The sequence below is a fragment of the Ictidomys tridecemlineatus genome, chromosome 4 (genome assembly GCF_052094955.1).
Source record: "Ictidomys tridecemlineatus isolate mIctTri1 chromosome 4, mIctTri1.hap1, whole genome shotgun sequence".
Taxonomy (NCBI): domain Eukaryota; kingdom Metazoa; phylum Chordata; class Mammalia; order Rodentia; family Sciuridae; genus Ictidomys; species Ictidomys tridecemlineatus.
In genome coordinates, this window is record NC_135480.1 from 124254746 (window position 1) to 124277409 (window position 22664).

Genomic DNA, 22664 nt, shown 5'->3' on the forward strand with positions numbered 1-22664 from the left:
TCCCATAGGAGTCTACTTGCATTGATGTTAAACATGGTCAGTTACTGTAGAAATGTTAGGATTTCTATGCACCATTCACTGAAGTTAGTTTTCAGTACTAGGAAACAAATATGTATGTCAGGTGGATGAATATTTCTGAGAATAATCTTGTGAAAAGTTGATTATAAATCCACATACATGAACATGAATTCAGGGAGTGTAAAATAAGACACACATATTTTATATTTTGAAAAATCTGGAGAGTGTGTGTGTGTATATATATATATATATATACACAAAACACACACAGAGCGACATTAAAAAGTAAAAATATATATGCCAATTGAAATTCATCATGAAATATATATCATCCCAATATCCAGAAATATTTATTTTACTGAACATGGATGTATGTATCATGTTGTTGAAGTCGGAAGCTCACCCATAGGTTGATTTTCAGTTCCAACAGCATTTAGGAGGAGTGGTTTCTTCTCACAGTTTGTATCTGCCAAGTGAGCCACCTCACAAGAATGTAGCTGGAAAACCAGGTAGGATTCTCTATGTGCATGTAAAAATACATGTGCTGAATAGGCTGCAGAGAAAGGGAGACAGGAATTCACATATTTGTTAAGTTTAAAAACACATGGAGAACGATTAAATTGGACTAGATTCATAACATCTCCCCTTTATAATGCAAAAGGCCTGTCCAACTACACACCATGCCTCCTCTGAACTGCTTGTATTTCTATTCTGTTTGGGTTATTTTTTTCTCTCATATTAGGATTTGTTGTCAGAGTCTAGTAGGGTATGTGTTAGTGTCTGAAATTCAGTATTTGGAATGGAAAATAGGAAAATGAATCCAATGTGTATGCAAATATGTGCTACACAAAATCTTCCCACTGTCATCCAGAAAAATGCCTTGACAATACCCTTTCCCCAAGTAAGACGAAATTCGAGGAGAAGGGTTAGAAAATCTTTGAATACATATGTGGAATGAAAAGTGCTCAGGAGTTCACAACTTTGGAGGTGGTAGAGGAGTTTCCATAAGTCAGGGAGAGGATAAACACTCCACAAACATGGAGCTCTGCTGGCCTAAAGACTTCTTGAGAAACTGCCTCTGAGGTTGGGCTCTTGAAATATATGTTGTTGTCAGGAGCATTAGCTTTCTTTGTAGTGAGAACATCAAATCTGGGTCTGCATCTATGTTACCTGGAGGACATGGTTTTTGATTTTCCAATGAACATGAGGCAGAAGTGCTGAATTCTCTCTTTGTAGGTAAACTGTGGCCACTGGGGGCTAAGTATCTCCCCGTGGGAACTGTGAAGCCATTTGAAAATCCTCCACTTTTCGTGCTGTTTCTTGCTGCTTCACTGGGAGTTTGGTATTTGCTTCACGAAGTACAAGGACATCAACTGGGACACAGTTCTGGAGGGAGTTCTGTCACGTGTGGTGTGTCTGGGTCCTAGGAGAATGCACCAACCATGCTTTTATCCCACAGAGCTTGGCCCCTTGACCATAGCAACCTGATTCTGAACATTGTTCTGAAACCTCTCCATATAACAAGATGCCTTTACATATAAGGGTCTGCTGGCTGCACCATGTCAGTCACAAGACATTTGGAAGCCCATGGCAGATCCACATGGCCCCACCACAGATGTTTTATCACACACCTGCACACCACTGCTCTAGGCCCACTACTCAGCAGGCCCCACCTCACTGGCATCTCTGTTCTTCATCATTTTCATTAAAAGCCGTCAATCAAGGCACCTGTCTTGTAAACTCATGATCAGCAACAGGACATCCTAAGGTTCTCCAGTACCACCTGGTTATGAGAATTTCAAAGATTTCATGGTATTTATCTAGCCATTTTTAAAGGATTAAGTTGGAGGCACTGTGGGTTTCCATTCATTCAGGAACCATTTAATGGTGAGAAAGATCATTTCAATGAAAGCTCTGGAGAACTCTCACAAACAAGGCTTCCCAAAGAGTGGCCAAAAAACGTCACATGAAACCAGGCCCACTGAGGTCTACGATGGGAGGTCCATGTGTGTTTTGACTCTCAACTATGGCTGCCAGGTCTTTATGAATAAAATCATGCGATATCCTGTCTGAGATTCCCAGTGTTCTGTGGAAAGTCACCCTGGGTTTTGATCTCAGTATCCAGGGGGGACTCTCATGCGTGTCCTCGGAAAATCCCAACTCAATTCATGGCAATACTTCTCTGAGGTCAGTTCCAGAACTCAGTCTCCAGGGGGAATCACACCAGAGTTCAAACCCAGGCGGACCCAGTCATCTCTTCCACCGCCATACAAATGACCACAATTCAAACCAAAACACTGCCACAAGGCCCTCAACTTCTTCCATATAGACAATCCTCATAACCTCTGGCTGGAGGTTTCCATGAGGGTGGCAGCCTAAGACTGTATCCACAATAAGCTTCCTTGCCCCTCATTTGCCTAATGTCAGGGTGGCCTGGACACCCTTCATTGAACCAGGAGTGATCAAATAGGCCTGCCTTTAATACTGCTCACCTTCTAAACGTTGAGGCCTGCTGATGGTGGGGTACAGATTTTTTGTGTAAATTGGAGTCATGAGAAAACACAAGCACATAATGGCTAGCCTCTGCAGGGCTTTGAAAAACTCATTTGACCCAAAGGATCCCTATTCTCACTTGATGCAGGTCAGGGACCTTACAGAGGAAGGCGAGAGACTTCATCCACAATGACTGCTGTTTTGCCATATTGGCTTTAGATGCACATATGGGATCTTTCCTGAGATCTGTCAGGTGCTGATAATCTAATCCACAGCGTCACACAGAGCCAAGAGGCTGATTCAGACACATCCCTTTGCAAAGCAATTAAGTAAAGAGCCACAAGTGATGCCCATTTGTTTGCATTTGAAAACTGTTTTCTTCAGGCTTCACAAAGGTGTGTCCTGAGGCAAAGACCTTGCTGACATCCAGAGAAACAGAACAATAGGTAAGCAAAAGGCCCAAAGCAGGGTTTCTCCACTGAGACTTTAATGGGCCCACTGATATCTGAGTTGTCTGAGATGCTCGCATTCTTTTCAGCTATCTAGTACATGACAATGTCACCAAGCTTGGAGGTGGTGCATATCTTGGACACAAAACCATGAGCCTATTCTGAAGAGTGGCCAGAATTCAGGAAGAAAACAGGAATATAGGAAGATAGTAGGTTTTGCCTATCGATAAGGCAAGCTGCAGTCCATTTATAAATTGGGCAGGATGAATGCTGGAAGCTTTCTACTAGACAGGATACATCCATTGATGCATTCTCTTTTCTAATGTCTACAAGCACGGACTCAGTGCGATACACAGACAAAGCAACACTCGCCTTGTCAAAAGACTTGATAGAAACAGTCCACTCCGAACCAAACAAACCGCCTTTCCTAGCTCTTCTCAGAACATGAGACCAAACCACAAACACACACCCACACCCACAAAGCCACCTCCTTCCCCCAAGGAAGTCTGTGACTACCCGCAGTGTCCTCTGAATTGTGGGCCATACTATGTTCCCCCGAAATGGCCTGTCTTGTCTCAGATCTGGCCTCTTTGGCCAATTCTTTGAAGTTGTCAGGAGCCAGGGGTGAGCCACTACCTGCTTTCTCAGAAAAGACCCCCTTCAGAGCTTTCCTGGCAATTGGCTATCCTCACATCTGTAGGTACCAAGAAAGACTGACTCTGTCCTTGGTAAATCCAAACAATTGAGCCCACTGGGAGTGGCACTGGGACTGCCTCTGGGTGCCTGGCTTCCTGGATCCCAAGTTCAGAGAGTTCCATCACCAAGGAAGTGTGGTGAGGTCACTTCCTTCAGGAACTGAATGAGGTTACTGCATTGGAAACCACTTTGTCCTAACTGTTGCTTCCAAGGGTCCCATGAGATGGAGGCTGAACCTGCTTCATGTGAAACTTTCACAAGTTAGAATGGTATATCAACCATAGGCACCCAGGAAAAGCTCTCCACACAGGCCTGGTTTGGTCCATCTTGTCTTCATTAAGAAGAGAGAGGCTAATTCAGACACATCCCTTCATCCTGACCAGGTTGTATGCCACAGAAGATGACTTTTACTCTCTCAGGTCCTTCCTAGCTGCCTACATCTTCTCCAGGGATCATTTCTCCTTGGACTTTGGAGGTTCTCAGCAGGTTGAAGATTCTCTACATTCCTGTATTGCAAGACCAACTCTGTCCCTGCTCTTCTGCAAAGTGAGATTGAGGAAACAGTGAATGCTTGGGGTAAAGAACATGTTCAATTTGGGTTAGAAATCAATCTGCTGGATGAAGAATGGTATTGGGAACCTGTGATATTCATAATAATATAGAGGTGAAATATATGTATGAAAACAGAAATCTAAGTAAGATTTGAAGGCCAGAAGGGCATTGGGCCCTTGATTGGGATACTTAGCTTTGAATTACATTCTGTACAGATGTCTCTGATAAATCAACATACAATGGCATAGGACCATGTACCTTGGATGATTGAATGTAGAAGAGAAGATCAAGTCAAAAAGGGATAGCAGGTAGGATTAGAAAGATAGTCAGTAGGTTTAGGAAGAAGAGTGAGTATAATATTTGGACCTAAAGTTCTTTAGCAATAGGGTGTCTGTTAGAGAGTGAATGTAAATGTCAGCACATGTGAAGAGTCAGTCACAATGATGAACTGGGGAAGATATGTAGGAAAGCAGATATGAATATAGACATTAGGAAATTAGGCAAAGTATAAAGTGAGTGATAGGATTAGACATTTTCAACAGGGTTGAGGTAGAATATATAATCTTATGCAGAAACAAATGTGTAGTCACCAATAGAATGGACATTTGAGAGCATTAGCCAACCTAGACAAGGATGGTTTTAGTAATCCATGCTCACTTTCCAATTAGGCTTAGGTACAATCATAAGTGTGACCTTTGCATTTTGTGTTCAGAATATCACTGTGATAAAATATATATGTACATCAGGTGACATGAGTATTTCTTCCACTATTTTTGGGAGCAATGCGTTGAAGACGTATAAATTAGAATTCGGGGGTACAAATAAACGTATCCTGGGTCTATGAGTATAGAGATAATGCTTGAATAGACCATACTGTGAATAAAGAATATAACTGGTTCCAATTTAAATAATGGATTGAATTGATATCTGAAAACATATAAGAAATCTTATATTGATACACGATCATTCATTCCAACCAGTTATACATCTAATGGTAATATTAGGGTGATGGTTTACCATGAGGGGTGTGTGAGTTTTGGTTCCAAAGTGATTATGGAAATCCAAAATAATGTGTTTGGAAAGAAGTCTCATGAAAAGACCAGTCAGGAAACATGGAGGAATTCATGTGTTCTGAAGCAGGATTTGATTGAAAGTGAACCAAATGCCTAGAAATTTGTGAACTTGAGGAAGAAATATATATCCTATGATGTGCATCAACTGAAGAAAGAGTAATGTACCAGTGTTGAATAAAAATAAATGTCAAAATACACATCATGTCCCATAGGAGTCTACTTGCATTGATGTTAAACAGGGTCAGTTACTGTAGAAATGTTAGGATTTCTATGCACCATTCACTGAAGTTAGTTTTCAGTACTAGGAAACAAATATGTATTTCAGGTGGATGAATATTTCTGAGAATAATCTTGTGAAAAGTTCATTATAAATCCACATACATGAACATGAATTCAGGGAGTGTAAAATAAGACACACATATTTTATGTTTTGAAAACTCTGGAGAGTGTGTGTGTGTATATATACATATATATATATATATATATATATATATATATATATATATATATATATACATATATACACACAAAACACACACAGAGAGACATTAAAAAGTAAAAATATATATGCCAATTGAAATTCATCATGAAATATATATCATCCCAAGATCCAGAAATATTTATTTTACTGAACATGTATGTATGTATCATGTTGTTGAAGTCGGAAGCTCACCCATAGGTTGATTTTCAGTTCCAACAGCATTTAGGAGGAGTGGTTTCTTCTCACAGTTTGTATCTGCCAAGTGAGCCACCTCACAAGAATGTAGCTGGAAAACCAGGTAGGATTCTCTATGTGCATGTAAAAATACATGTGCTGAATAGGCTGCAGAGAAAGGGAGACAGGAATTCACATATTTGTTAAGTTTAAAAACACATGGAGAACGATTAAATTGGACTAGATTCATAACATCTCCCCTTTATAATGCAAAAGGCCTGTCCAACTACACACCATGCCTCCTCTGAACTGCTTGTATTTCTATTCTGTTTGGGTTATTTTTTTCTCTCATATTAGGATTTGTTGTCAGAGTCTAGTAGGGTATGTGTTAGTGTCTGAAATTCAGTATTTGGAATGGAAAATAGGAAAATGAATCCAATGTGTATGCAAATATGTGCTACACAAAATCTTCCCACTGTCATCCAGAAAAATGCCTTGACAATACCCTTTCCCCAAGTAAGATGCAATTCGAGGAGAAGAGTTAGAAAATCTTTGAATACATATGTGGAATGAAAAGTGCTCAGGAGTTCACAACTTTGGAGGTGGTAGAGGAGTTTCCATAAGTAAGGGAGAGGATAAACACTCCACAAACATGGAGCTCTGCTGGCCTAAAGACTTCTTGAGAAACTGCCTCTGAGGTTGGGCTCTTGAAATATATGTTGTTGTCAGGAGAATTAGCTTCTTTTGTAGTGAGACCATCAAAGCTGGGTCTGCATCTATGTGACCTGGGGGACATGGTTTCTGATTTTCCAATGAACATGAGGCAGAAGTGCTGAATTCTCTCTTTGTAGGTAAACTGTGGCCACTGGGGGCTAAGTATCTCCCCGTGGGAACTGTGAAGCCATTTGGTAATCCTCCACTTTTCGTGGTGTTTCTTGCTGCTTCACTGGGAGTTTGGTATTTGCTTCACGAAATACAAGGACATCAACTGGGACACAGTTCTGGAGGGAGTTCTGTCACGTGTGGTGTGTCAGGGTCCTAGGAGAATGCACCAACCATGCTTTTATCCCACAGAGCTTGGCCCCTTGACCATAGCAACCTGATTCTGAACATTGTTCTGAAACCTCTCCATATAACAAGATGCCTTTACATATAAGGGTCTGCTGGCTGCACCATGTCAGTCACAAGACATTTGGAAGCCCATGGCAGATCCACATGGCTTCACCACAGATGTTTTATCACACACCTGCACACCACTGCTCTAGGCCCACTACTCATCAGGCCCCACCTCACTGGCATCTCTGTTCTTCATCATTTTCATTAAAAGCCGTCAATCAAGGCACCTGTCTTGTAAACTCATGATCAGCAACAGGACATCCTAAGGTTCTCCAGTACCACCTGGTTATGAGAATTTCAAAGATTTCATGGTATTTATCTAGCCATTTTTAAAGGATTAAGTTGGAGGCACTGTGGGTTTCCATTCATTCAGGAACCATTTAATGGTGAGAAAGATCATTTCAATGAAAGCTCTGGAGAACTCTCACAAACAAGGCTTCCCAAAGAGTGGCCAAAAAACGTCACATGAAACCAGGCCCACTGAGGTCTACGATGTGAGGTCCATGTGTGTTTTGACTCTCAACTATGGCTGCCAGGTCTTTATGAATAAAATCATGCGATATCCTGGCTGAGATTCCCAGTGTTCTGTGGAAAGTCACCCTGGGTTTCCATCTCAGTATCCAGGGGGGAATCTCATGCGTGTCCTCGGAAAATCCCAACTCAATTCATGGCAATACTTCTCTGAGGTCAGTTCCAGAACTCAGTCTCCAAGGGGAATCACACCAGAGTTCAAGCCCAGGCGGACCCAGTCATCTCTTCCACCGCCATACAAATGACCACAATTCAAACCAAAACACTGCCACAAGGCCCTCAACTTCTTCCATATGAGGATAGTCATCCTCATAAACTCTGGCTGGAGGTTTCCATGAGGGTCATAGCCTAAGACAGTGTCCACAATAAGCTCCCTTGCCCCTCATTTGCCTAATGTAAGGGTGGCCTGGAAACCCTTCTTTGAACCAGGAGTGATCAAATAGGCCTGCCTTTAATACTGGTCAGCCTCTAAACTTTGAGGCCTGCTGATGGTGGGGTACACATTTTTGTGGTAAATTGGAGTCATGAGAAAACACAAGCACATAATGGCTAGCCTCTGCAGGGCTTTGAAAAACTCATTTGACCCAAAGGATCCCTTTTCTCACTTGATGCAGGTTAGGGAACTTACAGAGGAAGGCGAGATACTTCATCCACAATGACTGCTGTTTTGCTATATTGGCTTTGGATGGACATATGGGATCTTTCCTGAGATCCATCAGGTGCTGACAATCTAAGCCACAGCCTCACACAGGGCCAAGAGGCTGATTCAGACACATCCCTTTGCAAAGCAATTAAGCAAAGAGCCACAAGTGATGCCCATTCGTTTGCATTTGAAAGCTGTTTTCTTCAGGCTTCACAAAGGTGTGTCCTGAGGCAAAGACCTTGCTGACATCCAGGGAAACAGAACAATAGGTAAGCCAAAGGCCCAAAGCAGAATTTTCTCCACTGAGACTTTTATGGGCCCACTGATATCTGAGTTTTCTGAGATACTCGCCATTCCATTCAGCTATCTAGTACATGGCCATGTCACCAAGCTTAGAGGTGGTACATATCTTGGACACAAAACCATGAGCCTCTTCTGAAGAGTGGCCAGAATTCAGGAAGAAAACAGGAATTGAGGAAGATAGTAGGCTTTGCCCATGGATAATGCAAGCCGCAGTCCATTCATAAATTGGGCAGGATGAATGCTGGAAGATTTCTACTACACAGGACACATCCATTGATGCATTCTCTTTTCTAATGTCTATAAGCACGGACACAGTGAGATACACAGACCAAGCAACACTTGCCTTGTCAAAAGTCTTGCTAGAAAGAGTCCACTCCAAACCAAACAAACCGCCTTTCCTAGCTCTTCTCAAAACATGAGACCAAATCACAAACTCACACCCACACCCACAAAGCCACCTCCTTCCCCCAAGGAGGTCTGTAACTACAGGCAGTGTCCTCTGACTGGTGGGCCATACTAGGTTCCCCCGAAATGGCCTGTCTTGTCTCAGAAATGTCCTCCTTGGCCAATTCTGTGAAGTTGTCAGGAGCCAGGAGTGAGACACTACCTGCTTTCTCAGGAAAGACCCCCTTCATAGCTTTCCTGGCAATTGGCCATCCTCACATCTGTAGGTTCCAAGAAAGACTGACTCTGTCCTTGGTAAATCCAAACAAGTGAGCCCACTGGGACTGGAACTGGGACTGCCTCTGTGTGCCTGGCTTCCTGGATCCCAAGGTCAGAGAGTTCCATCACCAAGGAAGTGTGGTGAGGTCACTTCCTTCAGGAACTGAATGAGGTCACTGCCTTGGAAACCACTTTGTCCTAACTGTTGCTTCCAAGGGTCCCATGAGATGGAGGCTGCCCCTGCTTCCTGTGACACTTTCACAGTTAGAATGGTATATCAACCATAGGCACCCAGGAAAAGCTCTCCACACAGGCCTGGTTTGGTCCATCTTGTCTACATTAAGAAGAGAGAGGCACATTTAGACACATCCCTTCATCCTGACCAGGTTGTTTGCCACGAAAGATGACTTTTACTCTCTCAGGTCCTTCCTAGCTGCCTACATCTTATCCAGGGATCATTTCTGCATGGACCTTGGAGGTTCTCAGCAGGTGGAAGATCCCCTACATTCCTGTATTGTAAGACCAACTCTGTCCCTGCACTTCTGTAAAGTGAGATTGAGGAAACAGTGAATGCTTGGGGTTAAGAACATGTTCATTTTGGGTTAGAAACCATTCTGCTGGATGAAGAAAGGTATTGGGAACCTGTGATATTTATAATAATATAGAGGTGAAATATATGTATGAAAACAGAAATCTAAGTAAGATTTGAAGGCCAGAAGGGCATTGGGCCCTTGATTGGGATACTTAGCTTTGAATTACATTCTGTACAGATGTCTCTGATAAATCAACATACAATGGCATAGGACATTGTACCTTGGATGATTGAATGTAGAAGAGAAGATCAAGTCAAAAAGGGTTAGTAGGTAGGATGAGAAAGATAGTCAGTAGGTTTAGGAAGAAGAGTGAGTATAATATTTGGACCAAAATTTCTTTAGCAATAGGATGTCTGTTAGAGAGTGAATGTAAATGTCAGCACATGTGAAGAGTCAGTCACAATGATGAACTGGCGAAGATATGTAGGAAAGCAGATATGAATATAGACATTAGGAAATTAGGCAAAGTATAAAGTGAGTGATAGGATTAGACATTTTCAACAGGGTTGAGGTTGAATATATAATCTTAGGCAGAAACAAATGTGTAGTCACCAATAGAATTGACATTTGAGAGCATTAGCCAACGTAGACAAGGATGGTTTTAGTAATCCATGCATACTTTCCAATTAGGCTTAGGTACAATCATAAGTGTGACCTTTGCATTTTGTGTTCAGAATATCACTGTGATAAAATATATATGTACATCAGGTGACATGAGTATTTCTTCTACTATTTTTGGGAGCAATACGTTGAAGACGTATAAATTAGAATTCGGGGGTACAAATAAACGTACCCTGGGTCTATGAGTATAGAGATAATGCTTGAATAGACCATACTGTGAATAAAGAATATAACTGGTTCCAATTTAAATAATGGATTGAACTGATATCTGAAAACATATAAGAAATCTTATATTGATACACGATCATTCATTCCAACCAGTTATACATCTAATGGTAATATTAGGGTGATGGTTTACCATGAGGGGTGTGTGAGTTTTGGTTCCAAAGTGATTATGGAAATCCAAAATAATGTGTTTGGAAAGAAGTCTCATGAAAAGACCAGTCAAGAAACATGGAGGAATACATGTGTTCTGAAGCAGGATTTGATTGAAATTGAACCAAATGCCTAGAAATTTGTGAACTTGAGGAGGAAATATATATCCTATGATGTGCATCAACTGAAGAAAGAGAAATCTACCAGTGTTGAATAAAAATAAATGTCAAAATACACATCATGTCCCATAGGAGTCTACTTGCATTGATGTTAAACATGGTCAGTTACTGTAGAAATGTTAGGATTTCTATGCACCATTCACTGAAGTTAGTTTCAGTACTAGGAAACAAATATGTATGTCAGGTGGATGAATATTTCTGAGAATAATCTTGTGAAAAGTTCATTATAAATCCACATACATGAACATGAATTCAGGGAGTGTAAAATAAGACACACATATTTTATATTTTGAAAACTCTGGAGAGTGTGTGTGTGTGTATATATATATATATATATATATATATATATATATATATACACAAAACACACACAGAGCGACATTAAAAAGTAAAAATATATATGCCAATTGAAATTCATCATGAAATATATATCATCCCAATATCCAGAAATATTTATTTTACTGAACATGGATGTATGTATCATGTTGTTGAAGTCGGAAGCTCACCCATAGGTTGATTTTCAGTTCCAACAGCATTTAGGAGGAGTGGTTTCTTCTCACAGTTTGTATCTGCCAAGTGAGCCACCTCACAAGAATGTAGCTGGAAAACCAGGTAGGATTCTCTATGTGCATGTAAAAATAAATGTGCTGAATAGGCTGCAGAGAAAGGGAGACAGGAATTCACATATTTGTTAAGTTTAAAAACACATGGAGAACGATTAAATTGGACTAGATTCATAACATCTCCCCTTTATAATGCAAAAGGCCTGTCCAACTACACACCATGCCTCCTCTGAACTGCTTGTATTTCTATTCTGTTTGGGTTATTTTTTTCTCTCATATTAGGATTTGTTGTCAGAGTCTAGTAGGGTATGTGTTAGTGTCTGAAATTCAGTATTTGGAATGGAAAATAGGAAAATGAATCCAATGTGTATGCAAATATGTGCTACACAAAATCTTCCCACTGTCATCCAGAAAAATGCCTTGACAATACCCTTTCCCCAAGTAAGATGCAATTCGAGGAGAAGAGTTAGAAAATCTTTGAATACATATGTGGAATGAAAAGTGCTCAGGAGTTCACAACTTTGGAGGTGGTAGAGGAGTTTCCATAAGTAAGGGAGAGGATAAACACTCCACAAACATGGAGCTCTGCTGGCCTAAAGACTTCTTGAGAAACTGCCTCTGAGGTTGGGCTCTTGAAATATATGTTGTTGTCAGGAGAATTAGCTTCTTTTGTAGTGAGACCATCAAAGCTGGGTCTGCATCTATGTGACCTGGGGGACATGGTTTCTGATTTTCCAATGAACATGAGGCAGAAGTGCTGAATTCTCTCTTTGTAGGTAAACTGTGGCCACTGGGGGCTAAGTATCTCCCCGTGGGAACTATGAAGCCATTTGGTCATCCTCCACTTTTCGTGGTGTTTCTTGCTGCTTCACTGGGAGTTTGGTATTTGCTTCACGAAATACAAGGACATCAACTGGGACACAGTTCTGGAGGGAGTTCTGTCACGTGTGGTGTGTCAGGGTCCTAGGAGAATGCTCCAACCATGCTTTTATCCCACAGAGCTTGGCCCCTTGACCATAGCAACCTGATTCTGAACATTGTTCTGAAACCTCTCCATATAACAAGATGCCTTTACATATAAGGGTCTGCTGGCTGCACCATGTCAGTCACAAGACATTTGGAAGCCTATGGCAGATCCACATGGCCCCACCACAGATGTTTTATCACACACCTGCACACCACTGCTCTAGGCCCACTACTCATCAGGCCCCACCTCACTGGCATCTCTGTTCTTCATCATTTTCATTAAAAGCCGTCAATCAAGGCACCTGTCTTGTAAACTCATGATCAGCAACAGGACATCCTAAGGTTCTCCAGTACCACCTGGTTATGAGAATTTCAAAGATTTCATGGTATTTATCTAGCCATTTTTAAAGGATTAAGTTGGAGGCACTGTGGGTTTCCATTCATTCAGGAACCATTTAATGGTGAGAAAGATCATTTCAATGAAAGCTCTGGAGAACTCTCACAAACAAGGCTTCCCAAAGAGTGGCCAAAAAACGTCACATGAAACCAGGCCCACTGAGGTCTACGATGTGAGGTCCATGTGTGTTTTGACTCTCAACTATGGCTGCCAGGTCTTTATGAATAAAATCATGCGATATCCTGGCTGAGATTCCCAGTGTTCTGTGGAAAGTCACTCTGGGCTTCCATCTCAGTATCCAGGGGGGACTCTCATGCGTGTCCTCGGAAAATCCCAACTCAATTCATGGCAATACTTCTCTGAGGTCAGTTCCAGAACTCAGTCTCCAAGGGGAATCACACCAGAGTTCAAGCCCAGGCGGACCCAGTCATCTATTCCACCGCCATACAAATGACCACAATTCAAACCAAAACACTGCCACAAGGCCCTCAACTTCTTCCATATAGACAATCCTCATAACCTCTGGCTTGAGGTTTCCATGAGGGTCGTAGCCTAAGACAGTGTCCACAATAAGCTCCCTTGCCCCTCATTTGCCTAATGTCAGGGTGGCCTGGACACCCTTCTTTGAACCAGGAGTGATCAAATAGGGCTGCCTTTAATACTGCTCAGCCTCTAAACTTTGAGGCCTGTTGCTGGGGGGGTGCACATTTTTGGTGTAAATTGGAGTCATGAGAAAACACAAGCACATAATGGCTAGCCTCTGCAGGGCTTTGAAAAACTCATTTGACCCAAAGGATCCCTATTCTCACTTGATGCAGGTCAGGGACCTTACAGAGGAAGGCGAGAGACTTCATCCACAATGACTGCTGTTTTGCCATATTGGCTTTGGATGCACATATGGGATCTTTCCTGAGATCCATCAGGTGCTGACAATCTAAGCCACAGCCTCACACAGGGCCAAGAGGCTGATTCAGACACATCCCTTTGCAAAGCAATTAAGCAAAGAGCCACAAGTGATGCCCATTCGTTTGCATTTGAAAACTGTTTTCTTCAGGCTTCACAAAGGTGTGTCCTGAGGCAAAGACCTTGCTGACATCCAGGGAAACAGAACAATAGGTAAGCAAAAGGCGCAAAGCAGGGTTTCTCCACTGAGACTTTTATGGCCCCACTGATATCTGAGTTTTCTGAGATGCTCGCCATTCCATTCAGCTATCTAGTACATAGCCATGTCACCAAGCTTGGAGGTGGTACATATCTTGGACACAAAACCATGAGCCTGTTCTGAAGAGTGGCCAGAATTCAGGAAGAAAACAGGAATTTAGGAAGATAGTAGGCTTTGCCCATGGATAATGCAAGCCGCAGTCCATTCATAAATTGGGCAGGATGAATGCTGGAAAATTTCTACTAGACAGGACACATCCATTGATGCATTCTCTTTTCTAATGTCTACAACCACGGACACAGTGAGATACACAGACCAAGCAACACTCGCCTTGTCAAAAGACTTGCTAGAAACTGTCCACTCCATACCAAACAAACGGCCTTTCCTAGCTCTTCTCATAACATGAGACCAAACCAGAAACTCACACCCACAACCACAAAGCCACCTCCTTCCCCCAAAAAGGTCTGTGACTACCCGAAGTGTCCTCTGACTGGTGGGCCATACTAGGTTCCCCTGAAATGGCTTATCTTATCTCACATCTGGCCTCCTTGGCCAATTCTGTGAAGTTGTCTTTAGCCAGGGGTGAGCCACTGCCTGCTTTCTCAGGAAAGACCCCCTTCAGAGCTTTCCTGGCAATTGGCCATCCTCACATTTGTAGGTACCAAGAAAGACTGACTCTGTCCTTTGTAAATCCAAACAAGTGAGCCCACTGGGACTGGCACTGGGACTGCCTCTGGGTGCCTAGCTACTGGATCCCAAGTTCAGAGAGTTCCATCACCAAGGAAGTGTGGTGAGGTCACTTCCTTCAGGAACTGAATGAGGTCACTGCCTTGGAAACCACTTTGTACTAACTGTTGCTTCCAAGGGTCCCATGAGATGGAGGCTGCCCCTGCTTCCTGTGACACTTTCACAAGTTAGAATGGTATATCAACCATAGGCACCCAGGAAAAGCTCTCCACACAGGCCTGGTTTGGTCCATCTTGTCTACATGAAGAAGAGAGAGGCTCATTCAGACACATCCCTTCATCCTGACCAGGTTGTTTGCCACGGAAGATGACTTTCACTCTCTCAGGTCCTTCCTAGCTGCCTACATCTTCTCGAGGGATCATTTCTGCATGGACCTTGGAGGTTCTCAGCAGGCGGAAGATCCCCTACATTCCTGTATTGTAAGACCAACTCTGTCCCTGCTGTTCTGTAAAGTGCGATTGAGGAAACAGTGAATGCTTGGGGTAAAGAACATGTTCAATTTGGGTTAGAAACCATTCTGCTGGATGAAGAACGGTATTGGGAAACTGTGATATTTATAATAATATAGAGGTGAAATATATGTATGAAAACAGAAATCTAAGTAAGATTTGAATGCCAGAAGCGCATTGGGCTCTTGATTGGGATACTTACCTTTGAATTACATTCTGTACAGATGTCTCTGATAAATCCATATACAATGGCATAGGACCTTGTACCTTGGATGATTGAATGTAGAAGAGAAGATCAAGTCAAAAAGGGATAGTAGGTAGGATTAGAAAGATAGTCAGTAGGTTTAGGAAGAAGAGTGAGTATAATATTTGGACCAAAAGTTCTTTAGCAATAGGGTTCTGTTAGAGAGTGAATGTAAATGTCAGCACATGTGAAGAGTCAGTCACAATGATGAAGTGGGGAAGATATTTAGGAAAGCAGACATGAATATAGACATTAGGAAATTAGGCAAAGTATAAAGTGAGTGATAGGATTAGACATTTTCAACAGGGTTGAGGTTGAATATATAATCTTAGGCAGAAACAAATCTGTAGTCACCAGTAGAATTGACATTTGAGAGCATTAGCCAACCTAGACAAGGATGGTTTTAGTAATCCATGTTCACTTTACAATTAGGCTTAGGTACAATCATAAGTGTGAACTTTGCATTTTGTGTTCAGAATATCACTGTGATAAAATATACATGTATTTCAGGTGACATGATTATTTCTTCCACTATTTTGGGAGCAATACATTGAAGATGTATAAATTAGAATTCGGGGGTTTAAATAGGTGTACCCTGGGTCTATGTGTATAGAGATAATGCATGAATAGACCATACTGTGAATAAAGAATATAACTGGTTCCAATTTTAATAATGGATTGAATTGATATCTGAAAATATATAAGAAATCTTATATTGATATAAGATCATTCATTCCAACCACTTATACATCTAATGGTAATATTAGGGTGATGGTTTACCATGAGGGGTGTGTGAGTTTTGGTTCCAAAGTGATTATGGAAATCCAAAATAATGTGTTTGGAAAGAAGTCTCATGAAAAGACCAGTCAAGAAACATGGAGGAAAACATGTGTTCTGAAGCAGGGTTTGATTGAAACTGAACCAAATGCCTAGAAATTTGTGAACTTAAGGATGAAATATATATCCTATGATGTGCATCAACTGAAGAAAGAGCAATGTACCAGTGTTGAATAAAAATAAATGTCAAAATACACATCATGTCCCATAGGAGTCTACTTGCATTGATGTTAAACAGGGTCAGTTATTGTAGAAATGTTAGGATTTCTATGCACCATTCACTGAAGTTAGTTTTCAGTACTAGGAAACTAATATGTATTTCAGGTGGATGAATATTTCTGAGAATAATCTTGTGAAAAGTTGATTATAAATCCACATACATGAACATGAATTCAAGGAGTGTAAAATAAGACACACATATTTCATATTTTGAAAAATCTGGAGAGTGTGTGTGTGTATATATACATATATGTATATATATATATATATATATATATATATGTATATATATATACACACATATATATACACACAAAACACACACAGAGAGACATTATAAAGTAAAAATATATATGCCAATTGAAATTCATCATGAAATATATATCATTCCAAGATCAAGAAATATTTATTTTACTGAACATGGATGTATGTATCATGTTGTTGAAGTAGGAAGCTCACCCATAGGTTGATTTTCAGTTCCAACAGCATTTAGGAGGAGTGATTTCTTCTCACAGTTTGTATCTGCCAAGTCAGCCACCTCACAAGAATGTAGCTGGGAAACCAGGTAGGATTCTCTATGTGCATGTAAAAATACATGTGCTGAATAGGCTGCAGAGAAAGGGAGACAGGAATTCACATATTTGTTAAGTTTAAAAACACATGGAGAACTCTTACATTGGACTAGATTCATAAAATCTACCCTTTATAATGCAAAAGTCCTGTCAAACTACACACCATGCCTCCTCTGAACTGCTTGTATTTCTATTCTGTTTGGGTTATTTTTTTCTGTCATATTAGAATTTGTAGTCAGAGTCTAGTAGGGTATGGGTTAGTTTCAGGGATTCAGTATTTGGAATGGAAAATAAGAAAATGAATCCAGTGTGTATGGAAATATGTGCTACACAAAATCTTCCCACTGTCATCCAGAAAAATGCCTTGACAATACCCTTGCCCCAAGTAAGACGCAATTCGAGGAGAAGAGTTAGAAATTCTTTGAATACATATGTGGAATAAAATATGCTCAGGAGTTCACAACTTTGGAGGTGGTAGAGGAGTTTCCATAAGTAAGGGAGAGGATAAACACTCCACAAACATGGAGTTCTGCTGGCCTAAAGACTTTTTGAGAAACTGCCTCTGAGGTTGGGCTCTTGAAATATATGTTGTTGTCAGGAGCATTAGCTTCCTTTGTAGTAAGACCATCAAAGCTGGTTCTGCATCTATGTGACCTGGGGGACATGGTTTCTAATTTTCCAATGAACATGAGGCAGAAGTGCTGAATTCTCTTTGTGGGTAAACTGTGGCCACTGGGGGCTAAGTATCTCCCCGTAGGAACTATGAAGCCATTTGGTAATCCTCCACTTTTCGTGGTGTTTCTTGCTGCTTCACTGGGAGTTTGGTATTTGCTTCACGAAATACAAGGACTTCAACTGGGACACAGTGCTGGAGGGAGTTCTGTCACGTGTGGTGTGTCAGGGTCCTAGGAGAATGCACCAACCATGCTTCTATCCCAAAGAGCTTGGCCCCTTGACCATAGCAACCTGATTCTGAACATTGTTCTGAAACCTCTCCATGTAACAAGATGCCTTTACATATAAGGGTCTGCTGGCTGCACCATGTCAGTCACAAGACATTTGGAAGCCCATTGCAGATCCTCATGGCCCCACCACAGATGTTTTATCACACACCTGCACACCACTGCTCTAGGCCCACTACTCAGCAGGCCCCACTTCACTGTCATCTCTGTACTTCATCATTTTCATGAAAGCCGACAATCAAGGCACCTGTCTGGTAAACTCATGATCAGCAACAGGACATCCTAAGGTTCTCCAGTGCCACCTGGTCATGGAAATTTCAAAGATTGCACAGTACTCATCTACCCATTTGTAAAAGATGAAGTTGGAGGCACTGTGGGTTTCCATTCATTCAGGAACCATTTAATAATGAGAAAGATAATTTCAAAGAAAGCTCTGGAGAACTCTTACAAACAAGGCTTCCCAAAGAGTGGCCAAAAAACGTCACATGAAACCAGGCCCATTGAGGTCTACAATGTGAGGTCCATGTGTGTTTTGACTCTCAACTATGGCTGCTAGGTCTTTAAGAATAAAATCATGTGATATCCTGGCTGAGATTCCCAGTGTTCGGTGGAAAGTCACCCTGGGCTTTGATCTCAGTTTCAAGGGGGGACTCTCATGCATGGATCGGAAAATCCCAACTCAATTCATGGCAATACTTCTCTGAGGTCCGTTCCAGAACTCAGTCTCCAAGGGGAATCACACCAGAGTTCAAGCCTAGGCGGACCCAGTCATCTCTTCCACCGCCATACAAATACCACAATTCAAACCAAAACACTGCCACAAGGCCCTCATCTTTTTGCATATAGACAATCCTCATAACCTCTGGCTGGAGGTTTCCATGAGGGTCGTAGCCTAAGACAGTGTCCACAATAAGCTCCCTTGCCCCTCATTTGCCTAATGTCAGGTTGGCCTTGACACCCTTCTTTGAAACAGGAGTGATCAAATAGACCTGCCTTTAATACTGCTCAGCCTCTAAACTTTGAGGCCTGCTGATGGTGGGGTACACAATTTTTCTGTAAATTGGAGTCATGAGAAAACACAAGCACATAATGCCTAGCCTCTGCAGGGCTTTGAAAAACTCATTTGACCCAAAGGATCCCTATTCTCACTTGATGCAGTTCAGGGACCTTACAGAGGAAGGCGAGAGACTTCATCCACAATGACTGCTGTTTTGCCAAATTGGCTTTGGATGCACATATGGGATCTTTCCTGAGATCCATCAGGTGCTGACAATCTAAGCCACAGCCTCACACAGGGCCAAGAGGCTGATTCAGACACATCCCTTTGCAAAGCAATTAAGCAAAGAGCCACAAGTGATGCCCATTCGTTTGCATTTGAAAACTGTTTTCTTCAGGCTTCACAAAGGTTTGTCCTGAGGCAAAGAACTTGCTGACATCCAGGGAAACAGAACAATAGGTAAGCAAAAGGCCCAAAGCAGGGTTTTCTCCACTGAGACTTTAATGGGCCCACTGATATCTGAGTTTTTTGAGATGCTCGCCATTCCATTCAGCTATCTAGTACATGGCCATGTCACCAAGCTTGAAGGTGGTACATATCTTGGACAGAAAACCATGAGCCTGTTCTGAAGAGTGGCCAGAATTCAGGAAGAAAACAGGAATTTAGGAAGTTAGTAGGCTTTGCCCATGGATAATGCAAGCCGCAGTCCATTCATAAATTGGGCAGGATGAATGCTGGAAGATTTCTACTAGACAGGACACATCCATTGATGCATTCTCTTTTCTAATGTCTACAACCACGGACACAGTGAGATACACAGACCAAGCAACACTCGCCTTGTCAAAAGACTTGCTAAAAACAGTCCACTCCAAACCAAACAAACGGCCTTTCCTAGCTCTTCTCATACCATGAGACCAAACCAGAAACTCACACCCACAACCCCAAAACCACCTCCTTCCCCAAGGACGTCTGTGACTACCCGCAGTGTCCTCTGACTGGTGGGCCATACTAGGATTTCCCGAAATGGCCTGTCTTGTCTCACATCTGGCCTCTTTGGCCAATTCTGTGAAGTTGTCAGTAGCCAGGGGTGAGCCACTACCTGCTTTCTCTGGAAAGACTCCCTTCAGAGCTTTCCTGGCAATTGGCCATCCTCACATCTGTAGGTACCAAGAAAGACTGACTCTGTCCTTGGTAAATCCAAACAAGTGAGCCCACTGGGACTGGCACTGGGACTGCCTCTGGGTGCCTGGCTTCCTGGATCCCAAGTTCAGAGATTTCCATCACCAAAGAAGTGTGGTGAGGTCACTTCCTTCAGGAACTTAATGAGGTCACTGCCTTGGAAACCACTTTGTCCTAACTGATGCTTCCAAGGGTCCCATGAGATGGAGGCTGCCCCTGCTTCCTGTGACACTTTCACAAGTTAGAATGGTATATCAACCATAGGCACCCAGGAAAAGCTCTCCACACAGGCCTGGTTTGGTCCATCTTGTCTACATGAAGAAGAGAGAGGCTCATTCAGACACATCCCTTCATCCTGACCAGGTTGTTTGCCACGGAAGATGACTTTTACTCTCTCAGGTCCTTCCTAGCTGCCTACATCTTCTCCAGGGATCATTTCTGCATGGACCTTGGAGGTTCTCAGGAGGTGGAAGATCCCCTACATTCCTGTATTTTAAGACCAACTCTGTCCCTGCTCTTCTGTAAAATGAGATTGAGGAAACAGTGAATGCTTGGGGTAAAGAACATGTTCAATTTGGGTTAGAAATCATTCTGCGGGATGAAGAATGGTATTGGGAACCTGTGATATTTATAATAATAGAGAGGTGAAATATATGTATGAAAACAAAAATCTAAGTAAGATTTGAAGGCCAGAAGTGCATTGGGCCCTTGATTGGGGTACTTAGCTTTGAATTACATTCTGTACAGATGTCTCTGATAAATCAACATACAATGGCATAGGACCTTGTACATTGGATGATTGAATGTGGAAGAGAAGATCAAGTCAAAAAAAGATAGTAGGTAGGATTAGAAAGATAGTCATTAGGTTTAGGAAGAAGAGGGAATATAATATTTGGACCAAAATTTTTTTAGCAATAGGGTGTCTGTTAGAGAGTGAATGTAAATGTCAGCACATGTGAAGAGTCAGTCACAATGATGAACTGGGGAAGATATGTAGGAAAGCAGATATGAATATAGACATTAGGAAATTAGGCAAAGTATAAAGTGAGTGATAGGATTAGACATTTTCAAAAGGGTTGAGGTTCAATATATAATCCTAGGCAGCAACAAATACGTAGTCACCAATAGAATTGACATTTGAGAGCATTAGCCAACCTAGACAAGGATGGTTTTAGTAATCCATGCTCACTTTCCAATTAGGCTTAGGTACAATCATAAGTGTGACCTTTGCATTTTGTGTTCAGAATATCACTGTGATAAAATATATATGTAGATCAGGAGACATGAGTATTTCTTCCACTATTTTTGGAAGCAATACATTGAAGATGTATAAATTAGAATTCGGGGGTACAAATAGGTGTACCCTGGGTCTATGAGTATAGAGATAATGCATGAAAAGACCATTCTGTGAATAAAGAATATACCTGGTTCCAATAAAATAATGGATTGAATTGATATCTGAAAACATATAAGAAATCTTATATTGATACATGATCATTCATTCCAACCAGTTATACATCTAATGGTAATATTAGGGTGATGGTTTACCATGAGGGGTGTGTGAGTTTTGGTTCCAAAGTGATTATGGAAATCCAAAATAATGTGTTTGGAAAGAAGTCTCATGAAAAGACCAGTCAAGAAACATGGAGGAATACATGTGTTCTGAAGCAGGATTTGATTGAAAGTGAACCAAATGCCTAGATATATATGTACTTGAGGATGAAATATATATCCTATGATGTGCATCAACTAAAGAAATAGTAATGTACCAGTTTTGAATGAAAATAAATGTCAAAATACACATCATGTCCCATAGGAGTCTACTTGCATTGATGTTAAACAGGGTCAGTTACTGTAGAAATGTTAGGATTTCTATGCACCATTCACTGAAGTTAGTTTTCAGTACTAGGAAACAAATATGTATTTCAGGTGGATGAATATTTCTGAGAATAATCTTGTGAAAAGTTGATTATAAATCCACATACATGAACATGAATTCAGAAAGTTTAAAATAAGACACACATATTTTATATTTTGAAAAATCTGGAGAGTGTGTGTGCGTATATATACATATATATATATATATATATATATATATATATATATATATACCAAGTGAAATTCATCATGAAATATATATCATTCCAAGATCAAGAAATATTTATTTTACTGAACATGGATGTATGTATCATGTTGTTGAAATAGGAAGCTCTCACCCATAGGTTAGTTTTCAGTTCCAACAGCATTTAGGAGTGATTTCTTCTCACAGTTTGTATTTGCCAAGTCAGCCACCTCCCAAGAATGTAGCTGGGAAACCACGTAGGATTCTCTATGTGAATGTTAAAATACATGTGCTGAATAGGCTGCAGAGAAAGGGAGACAGGAATTCACACATTTGTTAAGTTCAAAA